This window comes from Panthera pardus, unplaced genomic scaffold (assembly GCF_024362965.1).
Source record: "Panthera pardus isolate Hobbes unplaced genomic scaffold, ASM2436296v1 HiC_scaffold_2, whole genome shotgun sequence".
NCBI classification, from domain to species: domain Eukaryota; kingdom Metazoa; phylum Chordata; class Mammalia; order Carnivora; family Felidae; genus Panthera; species Panthera pardus.
The window spans coordinates 91,047,092-91,065,252 of NW_026526765.1; the positions used below are offsets into that span (position 1 = coordinate 91,047,092).

At 33.2% G+C, this 18,161-nt stretch overlaps 1 long non-coding RNA gene across 2 annotated transcripts; it reads left to right on the forward strand.

Annotated features, from left to right (window-relative positions):
* The first annotated feature begins 181 nt into the window (after positions 1 to 181).
* Positions 182 to 5,225, forward strand: LOC109274897 (uncharacterized). 2 transcript variants are annotated; one of them, XR_002083905.2, is made up of 3 exons: positions 182 to 413; positions 1,355 to 1,478; positions 3,443 to 5,225. It is a non-coding gene; the product is annotated as an uncharacterized LOC109274897 (long non-coding RNA). The 2 variants fall into 2 exon arrangements; XR_008423961.1 differs by lacking the exon at positions 182 to 413 and having other exon boundaries at positions 444 to 1,478.
* Positions 5,226 to 18,161: the final 12,936 nt, after the last annotated feature.

The following is an 18,161-nucleotide window of genomic DNA, read 5'->3' on the forward strand; positions in this document are numbered from 1 at the left end:
ATTTAATTTCTGAAATATGTGTGTAAGATTGGGAAAAAATGTGGAAATGTCAACATCAGTGCACTTATCTGACCCATGCAAATATCAAGTGATAGATGAAGAGAATACATTAAGGTGTCTTTAATAATTCTTACTTACCCATATCTATATTAATTATATTTTCAACCTCTAAGAAGGAAACATTACGTATTTAATTTTCTCATTGAATCAGATAGTTAAAATTAGCCAAACGAGAGAATACTATTTGAAAATGGATTTGGCTGTGGCTTGTCTTGCTATCAAAATGGGCTAGTTTTAAATTATAGCAAGTAAACTGGACAAGGGTAAGCAATGTGGTTAATTTAATTAGCCACTTCTCTTTTAAATCAGGAAAAGGTGATAAATACCTGAAAGACCTCTGATGCTTCTCATAGGTAAAGTGGCCTTGTCAGTGTTACCCTAAATGTTCAGGATAATCAGGACTCTATTTTCTCACTAGCTACACTGCCAGAATATTTGAAGGCTAAAAGCTTAAGTGTAGAATCTAAAATTAAATAGACCATGATGTACAAATGAGCATGTGTATTTTGTAGTAGTAAAAATAAAGTCTTAGAGGGTCTCAATTTGAATCTGGGATCTATTACCTAGGAGCTATGAGACCTTAGAAGAATTACTTAACATTTCTAAGCTTAGATTTCTTCATCTAGAAAGTGGGAATAATAATTGTACCTGCCTGTCAAAGTTTTATGTAGGATAATAGCAAATAACCAAGAACAAACTTTCAGCACAGAGATTAGCAATTTATCAGCACTTGGTAAATGATAGTTGTTGTGACAGTTAAACAAAATTAATATTCAAACAAAATTAATATAACAGCCAACATTCTTCCAAAGCACAAGAATATACACACAGGCACGCACACACACACACACACACACACACACACACAGAGACTAGTTTGACTCCCAAAAGAAGCATATATGTCCAGTATCCATACGAGTAGTCAAAGTAACCCAATATATATTTAGGTTATTATAATTGTATTAGTCTCAAGGCCAATTGTCTGAATTAAGGAATGGAAGTTGCTGTCCTTGGAAAAGAGGGAGAGACTCATGTGAGAAGTAAATGTGGGGTGAAAAGAAATAAAGCATCATAATACAAATCTTACTAGACCACAGTCACTATCCTTGAATTTTGTATGTATTATCTTAGTTAATAATCAAACCCAGAATTTAATTACCATTATTATTTCCTTTTACAAATGAAGAAATTAGGCAAGCCAATTATTCTACCTTTAGTGAATATTTAGCTAACGTGGAAGATGGAATTTGACCCCAGGTCTGCCTGCCTCTGACCTGACTCATACTTTTTACAGCCCTTTAATATAGCCTCTTGTAAACAGAATTTAAGCCATGTATCGGGATATACTGTGATTGCAGAAATGATAACATACATCATTAGACTGAGAAAGGAGACTCATCTAAGCAACTGAGAAGAAGGTGAGGAAAACCATATCCCTGTAGTTAAGACCTGCTTGGGCTTTGCAGAGCCTGAACTAAATTTGCATCCCAGCTCTAACATTTCCTCTTGTGTAAAATTGTTCTGGGACTTTCACCTCTCTAAATCTTGGGTACCTTTTGTTTAAAATGTAAGCAATAAGGCAGCTTTTAGTACCAAAATAATAATAATAATAATAATAATAATAATAATAATAATTGCTTTAAAACATTTACCACAGATTCTAATGAATAGTTATGTGGATATATCATTGTTATTATTGTTACATTGGTTAAATAACAAGGGTACTATGACCTAAAAGATTAGGTACACATTGTTAAAGATGAAGAACGAAACACCTTTGTGATCATAGAAGGAATTTACATAGACAAATGAAGTCTTGGGTACAAAATTAGCAGCCAAAAGGGCCTGAGTCCTGGAGTCAGATCAGGATTTCAATTCTAACCTGCCACTTACAAGTCCTATGATCTTGTCCAAATTAATTAGTCTATTTAAGCTTCATTTTTTTACATCTATAAATGATATTAGTAATAGCAGTGTGGAATAATCTGTTACTAGATTGATTTAGATTATAATGTTATAATTGGTAACAATCTAGTCTAAATGTCCTTCACATATGTCTAAATTTAATTCCTTTAGTTTATAAAAACTGATTTCACTCCTTATTAGGTTACAAAAACCCAGGTAGTATTAATTGCTAATTGTAAGTATGTTTCTTTGAAACCACTCAGTATATGTTAGCTGTTCCAATAGCTGTAAGATGAGAAAGTTGTACTTCTACTAACCTGTTACATGGAAGTTTAAAAATATAATCTTGCTATGAAAGTTGTTTTCATGCCAAATAGCTAATAATTTTATTGTTATTTTTTGGTCAATTTTTGTAAATTCAAAGAAGATGAAATCTTCCTTATTTGACTTTTAAAAATCCCAGACTGCAATATCTTTTACAGAAGGAAAAATATGGAGTGCAACTTCAAATACTAGTAAGATTTTAGAGCTATATATAGAGGAAAAAATACCAAAATTATTATACACCAAAGCACTCTGGTAATAATCCTTCTAGGTCTAGTCAAGACATTGTTTGGCACTGGAGTACAGAAGGTGATTTATTATAGATATCAATTTTATTTTCTGATATGGCCTTTATTGAAATTTTCCCTAGTATTTCTCCCTTTATGGAAATGCTCCTTCCTCTCAGGAAAGCTATGAAGAAATTGCTGACTGTTTGTCATGTAAAATACTTATATTATTTCATTCTGTTGTCTATGAAAAAGTTCTTTATACAACCTAAAATTTAACCCTGAATTTTTACAGCACAGAGAAGCCTTGGAAATGAAATAGAAATGAAAATATAGTATTTTCAATTATATTGGGGGAAAAAATAAAGATCCAAGCCGAAACCACAAAGGTCTTTTATAGCCACACACAAACAGAGGGGAAAAGAGAAAGAATGTATTCAATCCCCAAACTGAAGACAAGGATAAGGAAGTATTACGACTTTCAACTCTCATTTGTGGTGCTTCTACCTCAAAGCATCATCACATATCATAAGTTCATGTTCTGCAACAGTAATGATGCAGTTTCAAATATAATGATAGAGGAAAGTGAGCCATATGAAAAAGCAGCAGGAAATTGTTGTGCCGAAATCTAACTTCTTTTAGGAAAAGGATTTAATGGGAATCTCACTGTGCATAAAAACAAGTTATTTAGACATAGGTAAATTGACATTTCAGTCATTTCAACTCTTTGTGGCTTGGGCACGGATATTATCTCACGTGTGAATTGAGTCCTCACAGCTTCTTGCCTAATTATATATTGGGATATATGATTAAAATGAGTCCATGTACTAAATCATACACACAGTGACCCAAAAGTACTTAGACTAGTTTCCACCTATTTTGGCAGCTTCAGATAACAACTTTAATTTTTTTTTTTTTTTTTGCAGAGTGGAAAAGAATGAAATAAAAGAAACAACTATCATCCAATATGTTAACCTCAAGTATGAGAAAATTAATATTTATAATGAATAAAGAACAAATATATTTGTGTGAGTATGACTTAACAAAACGTACCACAAACATATAATATAGTTAAATATGCATGTAATAGTGAAAGAAATTAAAACAAAACAATCTTAGAATATAAATCTTATTTTAAAAATGTATTAAAAATTATGTAGTATGTAATGTTGATGAGAATGTGATGAAGCTAGCACATTTAAACATAGGAGGTGATGTTGTAAATTTTTGCAGCTATTTTGGAAAATATTCTGGCAATATGTGTGAAAGAAAATCATGATACTCATATTTTTGATATTAGAATTTATCTGGAACAGTGTGAGAAAAAAAGGACCTAAAGTTTTTATAGAGCCATGTCTATAATACTGAAGCTATCTCTAATAAAACATTTCTAAAAACCTGACCAAAAAAGTGAAACCATGACTCCAGTAATGTTATGGCGGTTTAAATTTTGAAATGCTAGTTTAATAAAAGTATCATGTAAGCCTTTCAAATAGTATCCATTAAGAGTATGTAGAAAGTTATAATAATAACGAACATTATAAAAAATTTACTATTTATAAAGTGATTTCATTTATTGCATCTGACCCTGAGGCAAGTAGTCAAAGAGAATAGTCAAAGGGAACATAATGTAGAAGATAAGAGTGTGGGTCTTAGAAATATACAGGTATTATTCCAACCCCAGCTTATAAACCATGTAACTTTTGGCATATTTTTCATCCTCTCTCTGGTTCTTAGTTTGTTATCTGTAGGAATGAGAATAATAATTAGACGTACTCCTATGGAATTCTTCAGAAGATTTAGATAAGGCATTAAGTTATAGAAAACTTATTATTCCATTGTTCAGATAATAAAACTGGCCACCAGAAAAACATGTATTTTCTAATATAATTTATTTACTAAGTTTTAGCATCAGAATTTGATTTCAGGTAACCAGATAACACATCTGTCAAAAATATGATATGCTATTTTTGTCTGTGCATAGTATGTATTTTGCTGCCTCAGCAAGAGAATATAATCTACTAAAAAAAGCAAAGAAAAGAAAAGAAGAAAGAAAACTTGAGTCATATACATGTTTTGTTTCTTCCATCCCCTATTAGTGTGCAATGGACGTAATGTGAGTAAATAACCTTAAAGGAATGATGTTCCTTAAATGAGTAATTCCCTTGGCACAGGTCTAACAAGATGACCGAGATCATTTAAAGTGCCCCAGTTTGAATTTCCTCAACTTACTTCACTTCGGTACAAAAGTTTTTGTATTCTTTGGCCCTGCATCGTTATTTCTTGGAAAGATACATCTGCCACCAGTTTCCTGGTGATTCATTGCATTGCCTCCAAACTAAAAGCATTATCATTCTTTCAGTCATCTGGTCTAATGACATGGCTTATGATACAATAAAAATGGGAGATACAATATTTCAGCTACATGAAATTTACATGAAATTTAGGTGCATGCAGGAAAAAAAACTGTGATTAGCAATCAAGTGATTGCTAATTTAAGGTTACGGGCTAATACGTCAACTTCTAATGTTATTATTATTATTTGGTGCTATAAAAATTTGAGAGAAAAAGAAGAATGGGAAAAGGAAAACAATGCTGGTAAGGAAATTATCCCCCTGCCCCAACTGCCTATATATTTTGTTGTACTATAAAACATATATTTTTGCATAATAAAAATCGTAGGGCTGGATATACGATTTATTTTAACCATATGCTTGCCTGTGTCCTATAAGTTTTGTCCAGTTTACCTTTTTCTACATAATTTTCAAAATTAGTGGATGTTTTATGCATAAAAGTTTATGGAATGTTTTAAATTCGTGGGTTCTTTTTGTCACTTTTCTGGAATTGTTGCAATACATTATAGAAGTAATCATTGTAGGATAATTACAAGTGATTCACTTTAGTGTCAGTGAGAGAAAGGTTATATCTATTTTAGGTAGACCCCAATAATTTATTTCATAACCATAACAATAAAATTGAAGTGAATTTGTGATAATCCATTTAAATTGTTAAGAATAACAGTATTTGTGAATTGCCTTATCTGCATTTGGTTCATTGTGTGTGGGAAGATATCATCACTAATGGAAGAGTCTGCTTTAGACATAATATGACTTTTCCTAGAAAAAAGATCATGAAGAAAAAGAAACACTTTATATGGAACCTATGTAAGTAGTAGAAAAGAATAATTCTCAAACTTAAAAATTTATTTTAGTCACACTATGGCCTAATGATGCCCAATTTTTGTACACGCATTGCAATTTTTCTTCCACAATCTGTGTAATATTAAGTACACAATTCCTGAGAAAATTGCCCTTTACAGAGCTCCACCACAAAATACAGGAGGAAAACAAAAAAATGTTCAACTGTACTTCAATTTCGTAACACATGGGTATATACAGTCTTAGGTTTTTGTCTAAGGTCAAACACAATAACTGTATTTATCAGTTGAATACCGTATTCTATGTAGAACATGTTGTCAAATGGATCTTTGAATCCTTCTTCATCCTACTAACTCTAATAAGTGTGTAATATCCTTTTCAGATCATTAATTATTCATGAATATATTATTAATTTATAAACATGATTTCCCTTTGATAAATTTAGTTTCTCTTTGACACGTTCTATTCTAGAGCTTAGTGGCAGTAATCTTTTTTAACATATGTTATATAATTGTATCTTACCTGCCATTCTGATGCCTCTTCTCAAAGAATCTGTTTTCACTGTCACTATTGGCTGAACAATGACTCACAGCACAACCCCACAGGTTGGCCACACTAAAATGTACTAAGAGTGTATAAGAGGTTGGGCCAATCTGATTATCTCAGCTAAAACTTTGAAAAAAAGACTCAGGAACAGTCACTAGGAGATAGATAGACACATACATACATACATACATACGTATGTACATACATACATGATAAGTAGATATGAATAGTCCCATGATCTAGCGTCTGCAAGCTGGAGACCATAAAAGCTAGTGGTATAATTCAGTTTATGCCTGAAAATCTAAGAATTATGGGAGATGATGATATAAATTCCAGTCCAAAAGCAGAAGACCAATGTCCCACCTCAAATAAGCAAGAAAGAAAACAGTTCTCCTTTCGTCTGCTTTTTGTTATATTGAGACCATCAAGAGATTTGATGATGCCACTCTCAGACACTCCCAGAAATAATGTTTAATCTGGAGACTGTGGCTCAGTCAAGCTGACACATGAAATGAACAATGATACAGAGAGAAACAATGGGCACAGAGAAACAGAAGAGAGAACAAATATTTTCTGTGTCCCTATATTGTATTACTACATTTCATATGATTTGTTTAATAAAATTAATTACATATCTGCCTGAAAAATGCATTTTAGGCTTTTATCTTCATGACTCCAAGCAAAAACATCACCATAGAATAGAGAGTTTTCTGATGACATTTTAATGGTGCTCTAAGTTAGTATACAATTTGGCTAAGCACATCTGGAGAGATCTTATTGTTAGCCCTCAACAAACCATTCTAATATGAAGTACTTTGTCATGGTTCATTTGGTTTTGTTGTATACACTCACACAGAGGGTGTGAATTCACTAGTAGAGATCCTTTGAAAGAGATCCTACACAAACTTTGCAAAGAGAATAGTGTCTCAGCATTTAGACCCCCAACCTTTCAATAGGCCTACATAATTATTTTTAGGCCTAAGGAAAAAGTCAATTTCTGGTTCATATGTGGCTGATATGGAGGAAAGTCCCAAGTAAAAGAAAATCCAGCTTCCAATAAATCATACATATGGCCAGAAAGAACAGTGCATTTACTACCAGCATAATAGTCTATACGTCTCCAATTAATGGCCCAATGAACTGGAAAAATGCACTTGACTTCTCCATGAAGCCAGATAAAAATATCTACTTCACAGGGCTGTTGTTGAATATTAAATGTGGTGATATAAATAAAATGATTTTCAAATTACAAATAAGTTCAAAGAAGTATCATTTCTTGTATATTTTCATGAGCAATTTCTTGTTCATGACCAGGTACACATACTTCATTTGTGCAGTTGCTAATATAAACTCCATTACCCACTTTACCTTGGTTTATACCATAATACTGCATGTACCTAATTCAGTTTATCTCTCCAAGGAATGGAAAAGTGCATTCTGCTTGCTTCCTGTCAAAAAAGGTAGAGTTTATTCTTGCTACTGAGAGTTTACTGGGCTTGTAGTGGAGTACTAAGGTGGTTCTGGCCCCCATAAATATAGACTATTTGAATTTTATAACCTCTATATTACTGAATAAGTAGCTAAAAATATCATTAACACTAATTATCTAACTTAATCTCTATAATTGAAATTATTAACTAGAGATTATTGTTTAGAAATTATTGCAATATATATTTTAATAGACTTCAGTTCATTACTGAAAATAGCATATTTGTAAATGTATGAGTTTGCTTATATAAACATATGACCTGTAGACTTAGAAATTTTGGAACACAAAATGTTAATGCCACATAGACTTATATAAAATTATGTATATACACATAGACTCCTATGTTTACATATACATAAAATGTATAATCAATATATAACATTGAAATAAATATATGGTTTATTGATCAAATACCCAGGCATAATATGGAAATATTGCCTAAGTGAAATTAATTTCACCTCATTAATGAAATAGCAAATGAAATTAAACACCAAATGTAATGCCCAAGGAAAACTGTGCGTAGAGAGACATACAGGAACTATGAAGTTTTTTAGCCATTTGAACAATTTAGACATTGTTTTAAGGAAGCTAAAAGATTACTGTTTGATAAATTTGCTTCTTTATGTTCACTGTAACATGGAAGCAAATATGTTAAGAACAGTAGTGGAGTAATTCCAAGGGTCTTCAGGAATATCTGGATTGCCACTCAATGTAGATATCTTGTCTTAAAAAAAATTTTTTTTAAATACAAAACCTCCTGAAGTCTATAAATCATAAACAAAAGCTGTTGTGCAGAAATAATACAAATTATGGATAGAAGCAGCAGAAATTGAACTAATTTCATAGAATAAGTTTTGAAGTAATGTAATTTTGCTACTTCTATATTCCATCAATAAACAATACAGTGTAGTACATTAAATTATACTGGTATAGTTCCTCTATTATATTTTCAGTTTATTTAAAAATAGACAAATGACAGAAGTAAAATCATCAAAGCGTCCTTTTTTTTTCCCCTGTAGGTTTCAGTCACATATACTGTTCCTTTGCTTTTAGTTGATTCCTATCATAGAGTTGTTCTACAACATAGGATTTCCTCATCGTAGCCTAGGTGAAACCTAGCCTTGATGAAACATTTATAGTTCACCAGTGCTTTTTGTCCAGGCAGTGTTTTCTTTAAGACTTTTGAAATACTGCCAATTGTTAAATCATTTTTATAGCAAATGCAGACTGAACATATACTACAAGTTTCTGAAAATCCCATAAAAAATTAAAGTCAATTAGTGACCCCAGTAATTGTGCACTGACCTTTAGAGTACAATAAACCTGTATTTGGCTTGCTTATAAAAAATGGAATAATACTTTCTAAAGACCCATGCCCAGTAGCAGTAACAATGAAATACCTGTGGTAGTTATGAGAGAAAACAAAAATAGGAATTAGGAAAAGATTCAATTTTTCCTGAAAGAAAATGCTAACGATGGGCCACACCTTGACAATAAGGTCATGTGTTGAAAGAGGGAAATATGTTAGAGTAGTAAGAAAACCTTTCACTTAAGTGCTATGCAATTCAGGTTCACGTAGAGTTGGAAGGAAAATAAATCTTCCAATCTTAGACGTGCCAAACACAGAAATTAATGGTAGTCTCAAAATATTATGTGTGTTGGTTTCCTATTGCTACTATAATAATTACTGCAAACTTAGTGTCTTAAAACAACACCAATTTATTATCTTCGCATTCGGGAGGTCATAAGTCTACCAGGTGTTGGTAGGACTGTATTCTTTCTGGAAGCTCCAGGAGGAAATCAATTTCCTTGTTTTTCTAGCTTCTGGAAATGCCCACATTCCTAAGCTTGTGGCCCCTTCCTCCATCTTCAAGGCCAACAGTATAGCATCTTCTCTTATCTCCAACCTCTGCTTCCATCTTCAAATCTTCTTGTCTGACTCTGTTTTTCCAACCTCCCTCTTAGTTTTTTTAAACCTCATTTATTTATTTTGTGAGAGAGAGGGAGAGAGAAAATGAGTGGAGGAGGGACAGAGAGAAAGGGAAAGAGAGAAAATACCAAGCAGGCTCTGCGCTCCCCACTTAGCCCAACGCCGTGGCTCAGTCTCATGTTGGTGAGATGATGACCTGAGCCAAAATCAAGAGTCAGACCCTGAACCAACTGAGTCACCCAAACCCCCTTTTCTAAGAACCCATAATTATGTTGGCCCCACCTGGATGGATAATCTAGGATAATCTTATTGTCATAAGATCCTTAATTGAATCACATTAATAAAATTATGTAAAGTAACATATTCACAGGTTCCAGGGATTAGGACATAAGCGTTTTTGGAGGGGCCATTATTCAGCCCATGAATATATATACATACATTCAATTAAGAGAATTACCTTTCCTTACTTTCCAGCAGACTAAAGCCCTTGGAAATCTAGGTTCTATAATGGGCTACAAGTCAGCCCGTTTAATTTGTTTCATTTAATCAAAGAACTCTGAACAAAAACCCTTTGCTTCTATTTAAAATTGTGCTATGTTCAGATCAAGAACATGCAATTTATTTACTACTAAAGGAAAACAGTCTCAACTTTCAAACTCAATTTTCTTCAAGTCTATATTATGCAAATACAAGCTGAGGGTTTCTTGAACATTTGGATTCTGCTGCCTTTAGTAGTTTTCTCTTCCTCTCCCTTAACTATTGTGTACAAAATTCAACTCCCTCGTCCAATTTTCACAAGAATCCCACTCAAGTGTTTCTAAACTTGAGTTGTAATTGACAGGACCCAACACCCACCTCAAGGCCTAAGGTATCCAATTTCTCTCAAAGTCTTTTATTTTTATTCTCATGTACCTACCCATGCCTTCCCAGGAGCAACACAAACCTCTCCCCTGCCCTGTGCATAGCAGTTTACAGGATATTTTTCCATCAAATCTAACAGAGGTTATCAAAAGTTGTTGTTGTTTTTTATTACAAAGTTAGCCATGTTCACTAAACTTTTTTCCATGACATTTCACATAATATGTTCAGTTTATTTAGTAAGAAAAAAGGCAGATGAAGAAAACAGAAAATACTGCCTGTTTCTTCAGTTTGTAGACTTTGAATGTAACACTAAACATAGTAAATGCTAGCAGGGGTGTTAATATTTGTGATCCAGGGTGTCTCAGAGAAAATTCAAGGCTCTGGTAATTATTCTGAGTTATTGGGAGAGGGATTTTGAAATTACCTGTTTTTAGAGAGCTCCACAAGTAGGAACTTTCAGCCATGAACTATATTGGCAAAAATATAGAACATCATTTAATATTTTCTGCACTGTTAAATATTTAATGGTTTCAATCACAACAAAGAAATTAGAGAACTTTTAAAAGTTTTTTAGTAATAACAGCTAAGAATCTTCTTTAGCCTAAATTCTGGTAATTTAACCAGAATTACTGAAATAATCAACCACAATACTGTTTTTTGGACTTTCAAAAAGTATATTACAGTCATTTTATATGATGTATATTAACTTCTTGTTACAAATGCCTTTGAGAATGAGAGTGTCTCTAAATATAAGAAAAGTCTTTATTTTTTTCCTTTCATTTAATTTTATTATCCAATATCTGAATTATAGTATATTGGCAAAACTAATATTAAACAGTTTGTTTCACTGGTCTAGAAATAAGTGATGAAACACTTCCATAACGTTGAAGTATTTGAGTTATGGATTTGCTGTGGCAGGCATGATGATTGGCTATACAGAGATTGGGTGTCCCTGGGCCTCCTTCGTTATAACATTGTAAAATGCTAACACATTAACCTTTCGTTACTCTTTGTAACTAGGATAGCCAAGGATCCAGTTTTAAAAGGAAAAAGCATAACCAGAAATTGCTTGGTGGGGCTCCCAGAAATCACTTGAAAAGTGGATGGAATCAGGGGACCACCTCCCACCCCCTGCCATTTACCTTCCCCACTTTTTTTTTTTTTTTTTTTTTTGGCCTGGATTGGAGATCACATCTCTGGAAGTAGAATGGCCAGCTTTACACCGTAAAAATTAAAGTCACATGCCAAAGATAGCAGAATAAGAAAAGGAAAAGACTTAGATCCTAAGAAGTGAATCTACTGTATTAAAACTGAATTTTCTACATCTGTCTTCTTTTCGTGAGAGAAATTAACCCAATACTGCTTAAAGTTGGTACTTTGAGTTTTATTTTGCTTTCATTAGAATGAATAATTTTGGTTTTAATTTATTCTTTTGTGGCCTTCTTCCCAAATTATATATGTGTGTATATGTGTTCAGACACATGCATGTTTACATCAGTTTATGTTCTTGTGAGAGAAGAATAAAAAGGTTTTTGCATTTATAATTTCTGTGATAACTTTCTAAAAAGAAAGTCACAAGCCAAGTTACATGTAAAGTCATAAAAAGAAATACATCACTCAACTTGAAGTTACCTGTAAAGACAGCATCCCTGAATGTTTTCCTCATGCTCACTTCTGTGGGCTCTGAGCTACTTCATCTGAAATCCTAGTGCTAAAATGAAATCTAAAACACTGCCCTGGACAAAGGTAATTGTTTTAAAAGCATGGCCTACATTTTCTACTTGAGTTCAATACCCACAGATGGAAGTATGAACTGAGTTCAACAAAATTTAGTAAATGATTTTTTTTTTCATTTCATCTGCACTTGTGTATAGGACTAAACTTAGAGTCTCACAGTCATTTACATTTATTCAGACCATTTAGTAAGAAATGGCAAGAAAGTACACTTTATGATTCAGCTGCAGCAATTACTAAGGCAATTGGCTTTTGAATCTTTAGGTAGCATTCTGCATTTGAACCCACACAGCATCCTGCAATAGAGTCTTATATTACAGGTATTTTAAGATCCTCAAGTGTTACTATTTCTTGAAGAACTTATTCCTTGTAAACTCAAAAGGGACACTTTACCACATCAAATTTTACTAGTTCCAGTACTACTATTTCACTATGGGTGGAGGGGAGGGTATTCTTCTACTGGAGAACTGGGATCTAGCTGTAGAAGCAACTTCTTTAAACTTTACACCCTCACAGTCCAATCTTGTGAAAATTGCTTTCCACCTTCCACAGGAATTCACACATTTTACCATGGCTATATTTCACAGAGTCTGTGCTCTCCTTTTCTGGTGATTCAATAAAAACAGTTTTCAGTGCTTCAGAGAAATATTGAACTCTTCTTCCCTCAAATTTCTCCATCCAATTTGAAGTTTTACAAAAGAGGGTGTCTTCAATAACATTCTCTTGGATATGACCTATTCTTCATAGCCGTTCTGACGCTAAGACAGGCTTGTCAAGCCATGTCTACCCACTCATATCATTTGTGACAACAAAGAAGTCCACACTAAAATAAATTAAAGTATGATAGCCACAGTAATTTGAAAACTTTCTCCTAACATGCTTTTTTAGGTTTAGACTCTGGCATTTTATAATAATATAGTGTTCTTTCGGGTATGTTGTCAATTTTTGCTGCTCTCCTGGTTTCATCTTATCTGCAAATTAAATTATTGACAGGCTTTGTATAAAGTTCTTTGAAATATTTCATATTTTGAAATTGTTGGCAGTGATTATGCTGAGGCTACAGAAAGCAAATGCAAAGTTGTTGGAATTCAGAGACCCTTATTTATCATTCAAGAAGTCAAAATCCATGTTTGCTTCTAGTTTGTTGTGTTTTGGAGGTAAGTAACTGTGCACGTTGGTAGTTTTTAAATCACTTAATGGTTCCAAACATGCCTTTTTATTTTCTCAGAAATAAAGCCAAACTAGGTTATGCTCTTATGATTTCTGAGTGATCACATTCTTGAGACTTAGAATAATAGTGTCTATGATGCTGAATTAAAATTACATAAACTATATGTAGGCTAAACTAAAAATCGTCATTTAGGCATATATTTTTGAAATTTTTAAGTTTATCACTGATACATAGATACACACACATATACACATGTACACGTATGTGTACATGTGTATATGTGTGTGTATCTACAAATACACAACCACAATCATACAGATTAAATTTATTTTACCTGAAATGATATGCAAGCGGTGAGTTACAAGACAATGCTGTGTATCTTGCAGCAGCCTCTGATCCACAGACCAAGGCATCCATCTGTCCATCTCCCCAACCGATCTTGACTTTTTAAAAATATTTATTTATTTTGAGAGAGAGAGATAGAGTGTGAGCTGAAGAGAGGGTCAGAGGGAGAGGGAGAGAGAATCTTAAGCAGGCTTCATACTCAGCGTGGAGCCTAATGTGGGATTTGATCCCATGAGCATGAGATCATCACCTGAGCAGAAATAAAGAATCGGAAACTTAATTGACTGAGCCACCCAGGTGACCCAACCCATCTTGACTTCAATGAAATTGTATTGACTGCTTAAAATATATACTGGAAATTTAAATCCTCTAGTAATTTTAAACCACCATCTGGCACATACTGGTGTGAAAAAACATCACATATTATAAGGCCCTTTAATATAGTGGCTTCAAACAGATTCTAGAAAGAAGCCACCTGAGTTTGAGATGCAGGTTTCTTGTTTACTGATTGTATGACATTGGACAAGATACTTCAGTTGACCTATCTCAGTGTCCTCATATGTAGACAAGAAACATAATATACTTCTCCTTTAAGTAATCCGGAGGCTGTGCCCATTACTTTCACCCACAACCTTTTAGCCAGAGTTCAATCACATGGGCCCAGCTTAGCGCAAGCATTGTCTAGGAAACATAATTTTATCCTAAGTCATGGGCCCCTATCTAAAAATTAGGGGTCACTGATGCTAGGTTATTACCATCAGTCTATTCTCAATACAATATCAGAGAACGATTCTTTTAAACATTAGATCTTGCCTGTCATCTGTTCAAAACTTTGTAATAGTTCCAGGTAGAAACCAAAACTCATCAGAAATCATTCTATATGATATCAAGACTTTCTCTTTGAGCTGACAAAATTTTGAAACTGGGTCTTTGAGAGAAAAAAAGCATGTGTATACATACATATATTAAGTTATTAAAAAGCTTTCTACTATGAGGGACATGTAAAACAATTTCCTTATCAAGAATTCTGCATACTTATAACTCTAAATTGAATTGCCATTTCTTCCAAAGTCTACTATTTAACAATTCTGTTATCAAGGGTAGTGTCTCAAAGTCATGAATAAATGTTTAATTACTATCTGGTACAACAGAATAGTCACTTACATCATTGACAAGTATAATTCTGATATTAATCCTGGTTGCTATTTTTGTTTACGTTCCAGAGTAAGACAAAAGTGAAACAAAGAAGACACATTCTATGTTTGAACTTCTGTCACTAGTCAATGGCAAGAGTGACTTCTTTGGTAACTTAGGTGATAGTTTTTGAATACTAGAAGAAAATGTTCTAAATGTTTTGTGCTATTCACAACATAACAACTGCAGACACAGCATCGTTTAAAGTTTTATCTTCATTACTGTATTTTCCTTATCATATTTTCTAAAAAAGGGACAATAATACTCTGGTTTCTCTTTAGATCGCATAAATCTTTCGCCTTTTACTAAAAAAGGGACAATAATCAATCAATAAGTCAATCACTGATTTATAGTATTTGACAATTTCTGTGTTGTAGACCCTACCAGCTAGGACCAATTTCATGACTCCAACATCTCTGAACATATCTGAGAAGAGATATTCAGTAACCCACCCTTACATACTATTTTCACCCCACTGATACAATAGATGTAAAGAACTCCAAGAGTGTATACAGTAGTAAAATGTAGCTAAATATTTAGGAAATCATGAGTTTTAAACATTTCATTTTCTTTTAGTATAATTTATTAAGTATAAGAATGCATCATTGAAATTTTAAACTAGGAATGCAGAAGTGATCACAAATTTCTGTGTCATCCCATTCTCATCTTGCACTTGAGCTTGGTCATTCTTTATATAAAGAAAAGGGTTTCTAAAGAGTTCTATGTTTCTGAAGAGTGCCCCTCAAGCATGATATAGCATCCATATTGTAGAATCATTTCAGTAACATGTCCATGCCAGGTGAAGTTGTCTTTCAATATTTAATGTCTGTTAGATTTGATGAGTAGTTTGATGATCATTTTACACTAGCCAGCATCAAATAAATACAGTGTAGAGAATGTAAGCAAACCTGAGTGGCTCAACGTTTCAAATCTATTTCTCAAAACAAGATCATTTTTAGAGATCAAAATCACAGATGAACATGTATTCATTTTTAAAGGATGGTATTTCTCATGTTAGATTTATTGGCCTATAAGTCTCATAAGTCAGAATGAGGCACTCTTCTTTTGTTTTCAGCCTCAAGCAGAGTCTCACATTTTTCACTCTTCTGCTTCATAAACTCCAGCAGATTGGATTATAAATACTAACCTAGTGGGATCTGCTGGCAAATTCTGAAGTCTCTACTCACTTTTGGATTTCTGACTCTTTATTTCCAAGAACTTTAAACCCACTCGTGTCCTTTCATACCACAGGCTATGGGCAAAGTACTCTAGCAGTCACTAACCACTCATGCTTTCCTTCTCTGTCTTTTCCTCAGTGGTGCAGATCAAATACAGAGGTTATGCAAATGTCATGATTAATCATAAAGCACAAGAACTAGATAGAAATATAGGTACTTCCATTGCAAGAAGATTCTGAACTTGGAAAAGACCCAGTCGGTGTAATTTTGCAGGAGATTCTTTTGGTGGTAGAATTTGTTTTAATTTAACAGGAATTGGAGAATGGAAAGGAACTGGACCTTAGCAAATCAGTGAGATCAGAGCCAGTATGCTAGAAGGAATGAAGAGTTTTGACATTTATTCTCTCTGTTTGGTATTAAGAAACCATGAGAAAGTCATAATTACCCTCTATATCAATTGTTTTGTTTTAAAAAAGTTTAGAACTAGGTGTTCTAGATAATTTCTTCCACTCTGTAATTTTATTAAAATATTTTTAGGTTAATATGAAAATGTGTACGAGTATGATTAGAAATAACTGGAAGTCTCTTGCCTTCCAGAAGAGTGCAGAAACTCAGTCCAGCCTTGTTGTTAAATAAGGAAATCTAATGTGAAGTTGTGCTATGGTGACATTTTTATAACGAGAGAAATCCCTTAGAAAATTTTGACCAAGTAAAATTTGTTTTTGTAAGGTTCCTTATGTTCTTTTCAATGGCTTCCTTCCCAGATGACATTATACTTTTGTTGAATTCAGCTAATAATTAGTCATTCTAATGTTGTAGCCAGAAACTGACTTCTCTGAGTAACTTACATATATGTAGCTTATAATTATTAATAAGGTAAGTGCTATTAACTTTGTTAATATAGAATGATCACCATTTGCAGATAAGAAATCCCAAGATCAGAAACATTAGGAGAATACACATGCTTAAACAGCTTCTGAAGGCCAAAACTGGAAATGAACTCTAAGTTTTGTAACAACTGTAGTTGGTATTTCTCTTTCTTCTATAGCATGCTGCCTCTAGATTCAAAGTGCCTTTGATGGCTTTGATGCAGAGCAGGATGGATCCATGAACCGTATTACGGATTCTGGGTCTATACAGTGCTAAGTGGGAAGTGAGCTTCAGTGAGTTTTATGATGAAGGTTTGGGAAAACACAAGATGATAATTACAATTGCTCTAAGAATTACTAAGAGAGAAGATAAAACGGACTGAAAGTATAGGATCTCAGTTTAGGAATAAAAGCATCCACCCCATTTTAATGGGGATGATTAACTAGTATCAACCAAAAATTAAAAAAAAATTTAAAAAATCCTGGCTAGTTTAGAGACATAATTTATGTAGTTCTGGGCAATTCCCTAGAAATCCTTGTCCCTTGAGTCATATAAAAAGAAATACATAGAAAAATGACTATTTAAAAATCTAAAAGTAAAAAATGAATACATTTGGACCTGATGTCAATGTATTTGAATAACTGGAGGGAAAATAATCATTATGTCAGACTTAGTTACTTTAAACTCTTTCCATGTCTGGTAATTTAGAAAAAAAAAAAGTGTGTGTGTGTGCGGGGGGGGGGGGGGGTGTGTGTGAGAGAGAGAGAGAGAGAGTATGGGTGTTACGTGCATCAATGCAGGTATGTATCTTCCCCTGCCACCATTTAAAATTAAATTAATCATTAATATGGACAGAAAAAAAATCCATAATAAAACAATTTATACATTTTATTTTTCTATCAGTGTATTTGATTAATTTAATTTTGTTAATCAAACATTCATCAACTATTAACTGCATAGCAGGGATTACATTATCTGGGCTAGGGTGGAGAAATAGATAAGGTCACTGTCACCATGAGGCTATCAATCTTGTGGGGAAACAGATATTAATGAAATAATCACACTTTTAAATGTAAAATTATAAATGGGTGGTAAAATTATACTAAACCCAAAGTAGCATGCATTTAAATAAAAATCAATTCAGAAAGCTCATGCTGCTTGCCCATATA